Below are 6,179 nucleotides of genomic sequence, written 5' to 3'. Positions count from 1 at the left end.
AATCCTAAAGATGAAGATGAAGAAGACCCTTTGCTCCCAGGGAAGGAGAAGGGCCTCTGTTCTTAGAGATGAAATGCTCCCAGAGATGGGTGAAAAGAACTTTTGTTTCTGAACGGCTCAACCTTAAAATTGTACCCCAAAAACCTTGTGGGAAAAGCTGCAAGTTGGGGGAAGGGACTCACATGTGAGCAGAGAGACTCCTCTTCCTAAATGGACTGAACAAAGTTATTTGAAAGTGGGCGGCTGTCGCGTTGTGATAATGTGTTCATAGCATGAGCAAGAGAGACTCCTCTTCCTAAATGGACTGAACAAGGTTATTATGGAAGTGGTAAACAGACTGAACATCTTAAGGGTTGTCTTTTTACATTGTCAGTAGGAGAAAGGAGGGGGGAGGAGGAAAGTTCTGAAGGTGTGGTATGATATTTTTTTCTTCTTTTAGGTCTGTTAATAAACTTCTTTATATTCTTTCAAGTTTGGTGCCTGCTTTGCGTTTCTCCTAATTCTTATCTCACAGAAGATAAACAGTAATGAGTATCTTAGACCAAACCACTACACTAAATTAGTGTTTCTGCCCAGTTAGAAACCCAACCCGCTACAGACACATGCCCTGAAGCCTTTCTGCCTAACCACTCTCTGCTTTTCTCAGAACTGGTAAGGTCATTTGCATCCATCCTGGACTATTCCAAGGGCAGTAGAAATTCAGTAACTGTGAGACTTCTGTCATTCTTCCAATTTTTTGGAAGAAATTAGTTAACAAAACTAAAAATTAGAGGAGAGTAAGAAGGGGCTTAAAGGACATATACCTACTTCATATACTCATTCCCAAAGGAAAAGAAGAAAAGGATAACCCCCTTCCCACACTGTTTTGAACATATTTAAGTCTGTTCAGACTTACCTACAATCCTGTTATAACAGAAATCATTTGGCCCACATTTACTTAGATAACAGCACTTATGTCGGTGGACACGGGACACAGTCAGTGTGTATTACAGCAATACCAGGCTGAGCACCACAAGAAAAGCAAAACTTTCTCAAGGGCAGAAATGCAAGTGGCCAATGGGTCACACTGGTAATGAGGGCACAGATGGAAAATTGCTTTCTCACCACTTTGGAGCAATCTTTGACCATTATGACTTCTCTAAATTACAACACTCAAGGTTCTGCAAGGAGGGCAGCTCTGCAAAATTAATTCTGCTGGCGGTGCTACCCTTGACACTGCTGTGCCCAAGGTCCCCGCACACTCCCCAGCTCCCTTTGCCCAGCACCAGCCCCACTGCAGCAGCTCTCAAAAAGCTGTAATGAGTGAATTCAAAAGCCTCGTGGTCGGTGTACTTAGCGAAGTCAGTCAACCTACTCAGATGTTTAAAAGTTAAGAACATGTTTAAACACCAGGTTGGAAGGGAGCCTAAACTTATATTTTTCTTAAGAGGTACTTAAAAACAAACTCCACAATTAAGAAATTAATTTCAAAAGCTAATTTTTAATTGGAAAAAATACAGGCTTCTCTTCAATATGGTATCCTTTAAAGTACCTTTAAGTTTGAAGCACAACTCTGAATACAACGTAAGAAACTGAACTTAAAAAACCTATTTTCTGAATATTAAAAATGATGACTGTTCTCTGGTAACCTTTTTTTAAGAAAGGATTAAATATCAAGGGTATTCAAAAGCACAGCATTACAGCAATGAGATATAAGCATTAATTCCCAATTTTCAGCTAAAAAACCCCTTTTTTTAGTTGCATAGTGAACTCTTAATCTGATTACCAGCAGAGTAACTAAAGCCACTACTTCAGCTGTATGTCTAATAATTCCAGAGAAGTGGGCTAGAAGAAAGAAAAATGAGCCCGTGATAAAATTTCAAAATGACACCATTTGCTAACATAAATACATTACATTGTTAATGGACCATGTGAAGCCTCACTGAAGTCAGCAGGATCTTTCCAGCCCTGTTGCCTTAATTCATGGCTATTTAAAGAAAACAGATAGCTAAAACAAACTGGGGCAAACAAACCAGACTCTGAACCAAACTGATTCTTCAAGGTTCTTCCCAACATCACCTCTCCTGCTTTTACATTAAATAGGCATTCAGGAAGAGTGACACCACAGTTAATTCCCATGGTAAACCTATACCTCAGTGGTATTACCTCATGGTAGAGTTGGCGTAGGGTTTAAAAGGAACTAAATAGTTTTTTTCCCAATGATTGAACAATCAAATGGTAATGACGATAAAAAATTATAATGGGTTAATTCTTCAACTTTGTGATTTACAGAATTTCTTACCAAGGCAGATGGACAAATGTGATCTCTGAAGCTATTAGCAAACCAGTAACACACTGACAGTGACACATCAATTATTCCACCTAATTCTATTTTATTCTATCTTCACACTTCTGCACAGAACAATCCAGTCAGCACTGGCTCTGGACCAGGGAACAAAAAACAAAACAAAAAAAAACCAAACCAAACCAAAACACCAGCAAACAAACAAACAAACAAAAAAAACCCAAACACCTAACAAACCCACATAAAAATAACACCCCAAAACCAAACCAACAAACCCCAGACCACTCTCATTATACCAAACAACATTTACAGCATGTAATTCAGAAACAACACTGAAAGCAAGCAATGCAAAACTCTTCACATCTTATCAAGGGATCTGACTGAACATACAAACCCCAAAAACCCCTCCATGCAATGTCCTAACAGTGTAGGTTCCACAGCAGGAGAAAAGTCCTCCCCACTGCTAATAACAACCACCTGGGAGCAGCCTGCAGCTATTGCTGCAGGCATGAGCTCTGGTACCAAGTACTCCTGCACCCTCACAGAGCCAGGCTCAACATACACAAGGATGGCAGAGGGACACAGGAGCTCTCCTCTCTGGCAGTTTTTTAGGTTGGTTGGTTGCTTCTTTGGAAGTAGCTCTTAACTGCAATGATCTTCTGCCTGCACCAGCTGTACACTTCCTGAACCTTTACATGAAAAAAGCAAGCAAAACCCAAACCACCAGCTGAATGGTAAAAGTTTTTCCCCCTTGTATGTGACTGCCATCAGAAACAGAGGATCAGAATCAAGTTCGAGCCTCAACAACCTCTCTTGACCATTTACCATCAAAAGATGGCTGCTTTATTCTGTATTAAATGCCAGCCTGCTGTCCATCCGTATCACAGACGCCCTCCTCATCTTAAAGGAGGCCCAAGGTAACAGTCCCAAGGCGCAGACTGGTCACGTCACTGCACTGCCATCAGTGTGTGCAACCGCAGAGACACCCCAAACTCTCCGTATCACCAGTGCAGAGACAGATCCCTCACCTGAAAGGTTTGATGTACTCCTCACAGGTGATGGTTCTGCCTCAGATCACTGCCATCTACAGCATGCATGCTGAACCCAAGCATCAGGCTCTCTTAAAATCCTACGGTATGATTAAATGCTTGAACCTTTAAATGATTTATACAAAAAATAGGTGAGTGTTTGCTATAATCAATAACCTTAGGGTTTTTTTGTTTAAATTCACTAAGTGAAGCAAATACAAAGTTCTCCTCTGCTCTCACAGAATGCAAAAATTCATTAAAAGGGCAAGGGGATGGGTAACATTTGAGGTTTAAAATATCACACATAATTGCCAGAGATCTGCCGGAATGAACCACGCTTCTCATAGAGATATGATGGAACTCCCTTTATTCTATTGTCAGTCCCATAGTTATACCCTAATTCCCCTAGCACACATAAGCAAGCTCCATACTATTGGGTTACAGCTACTGTTCACGCGGCCTTTAATAGCAAGCGATTGGTTACAAATGAATATGCACGCGACTAACTAACATAAGTCTTTCTCTTTCTATGGTTAGCATCCCCCTCCCCAACATCCTGTTGCTTGCCACATCAGCATTGCTCCTCTCTGTCTTCCCTAGTCAAGGACAGTTCACTAATATAGCTTGGATTGTGCATATATACATGTCCCTGTTCACTCAGCCATTTCTCTACACACATTACAGAAAGAGCATCAGCTTTCTTGTTTTCCAAGTTGAGAAAGGATTAAATAGAAAAATAAAAGCAAAAAATCACACAACCAAAAGCCCCACTCCCTGACTGCCAGATATATAGACTCCTACCAGGTCTAGTCCACACTGACACACATTATATGCTAACACAAAGTGCTGATAGACATTTATGATTTAACCATAAAATTAAATGGGTTAAGAGTCCATTTTCTCATTTTCACTGGAAAGAACAGCAATCATAATTTTTATTTTCTCTGGCATCCTCCTAAACATGTACAATGCTACATTTTAGAAAATTGCTCCAAAAATCTCAGGAAGATATGTCTGTTCACAGTACTACCTGCACAATTCACTTTCTAGTCAGATTTTCTCTCTAAAAAAGGTCTAAAATTTTTATCTCCTTTATGCAGTTGAAGTATAAAGCTGAAGTATTGATCCATTCCAAAAAGACTATCTCCACTTGCAGCCAAACTAATGACAGCACTGATAAAAAACATTACTGTGGCAAGATCAGAAAACGCTACTCTTGAGATGTATTAAACAAACAGGGCACAGTCAGGCACTAGAAAAATGCTATCCGATTACTTTAAATTTATTTTTCTCAGGGTGACATAAAAAAAAAAATTAGCATGGCCTGACAGGCCACCCTCATTGCTCCCTGGAAGTTAATTTCAAATTGCAGCATTTTAAGAGTTTGTGCTGCTACTCAGAGCAAAATCAAACACATGCTGCTAAGGGTGGCAGCATGAAGAAACAGCTGTGAATGAACAGCACAGCAAGGAGCAACGTGTTCTTATTACTGTGCAGAGATATGTTGAATCGATTATTTCATACTCATTCAGACAGAATTCTGCAAATTATTTACTATATTTTTTACTGCAAAACTGTTTTGATGTTAGACCGATAATCAGAAAAAGATACGTTATTACAGGAGTGATTTTTAAATGGGCGCTACACCCCATGAAATTTCAGAGTATCTCCATACATTTTACCTGAAGCTGCAAGTATAGTTAGAAATGCAGTAATAAACCCAGGAAAATTATACCACATTTAAGCTCAGCTTAATACACCACTACAGCAAATATTTTCATGCACTCACGTACACATTAACCCATAACAATCTATATTTCACCAGATAAGACCACTTAAAATAGCCCTAAACATTTTAAAAATTGCATAAAATACAATTACTGCCAAATTAATTAACCTATGTGAATAAACAGCTATGTAAAGTCACACATCCTGAGCAATGTATTATCGATTTCAAAATTTAAATTTCAAATTACCTTTAGTTTTGTAAAGGTCACACCATTAACACCTAAAAAAAGAAAAATCAATATACTACAAAGGGTTCTGAGTAAGCCTTCCCCCTGCTTTTGAAAATACCCATCCAATGGTATTTGAATGATACCAGGTAATGACATATGAGAGCATTAGAAGAGTTTCTTATGTGAATAATTAAAATAGTAATTGCTGGGGAAAAGGCAACATAATGAAGAATCAAGACTTTCACTGAGGTAGCCAGCACAGCAGAGCACCTCCAAGGAATAAAGATGTCCAGCTCCTACTGCAAGTCTTGATAGAAAGTGAAAAAACAACTTTCTCCTGAGGCATTTGAATCACCTCAGCATCCATCATATGCATAACAACACACCAAGCATATACAAGAAAGAAACAGAGACAAGCTTATTTATGACAGAAACCAGTGTTTTTCTTCATGTTTTCTTGTTCTAGCTTCTCCTTCATTAACAGCATCAGAGCACACAGTCTTTCAGCATCATCTTTAATATCTACTAAGGGAGGCAGAGTTGTGCAAAGTAACACAAGTTTTCTGGCTTCAAAACCCAGCACTAACATGTTGAAGAAAGCCATACAGGAGCCTTCAGAGAGCAGTTTGGGCTAAGGTGGCCAGTGCTGCTAAGTCAGAAACCTGGGATGGTGCTGCAGCCCACAAAGGCTCTAACAACAGAGGTAAGTGACAAAATGATGTCCATGTCCTCTGCTTACCACTGCTTATCCTGAGGTATTGCTTAAATAATATTCCAGTCCTCCTTGGATTCACACACAAACCTTTGTCGTTCAAACTGAACACACTGCAAACACAAGCTCTTTGGCTTGAGTGAAGCACCAAGGTAGCTAACGGCCAGGATACCTGTGGCTATGCTTCAGGCTACAGA

The 6,179-nt window shown here is 39.6% G+C and overlaps 1 protein-coding gene across 1 annotated transcript in view; it reads right to left on the bottom strand.

Annotated features, from left to right (window-relative positions):
* Positions 1–6,179, bottom strand: part of SDHAF3 (succinate dehydrogenase complex assembly factor 3) — a gene marked incomplete at its 5' end in the record, with an annotated part of 32,872 nt that overhangs the window by 1,756 nt on the left and 24,937 nt on the right. The gene's annotated exons all lie outside the window — the stretch shown is intronic.

Source organism: Corvus brachyrhynchos, unplaced genomic scaffold, assembly GCF_000691975.1.
Source record: "Corvus brachyrhynchos isolate BGI_N302 unplaced genomic scaffold, ASM69197v1 scaffold142, whole genome shotgun sequence".
Taxonomy (NCBI): Eukaryota; Metazoa; Chordata; class Aves; order Passeriformes; family Corvidae; genus Corvus; species Corvus brachyrhynchos.
Note: the sequence above shows the minus strand (reverse complement) of the source record. Positions and strands in the feature narration are given on the sequence as shown.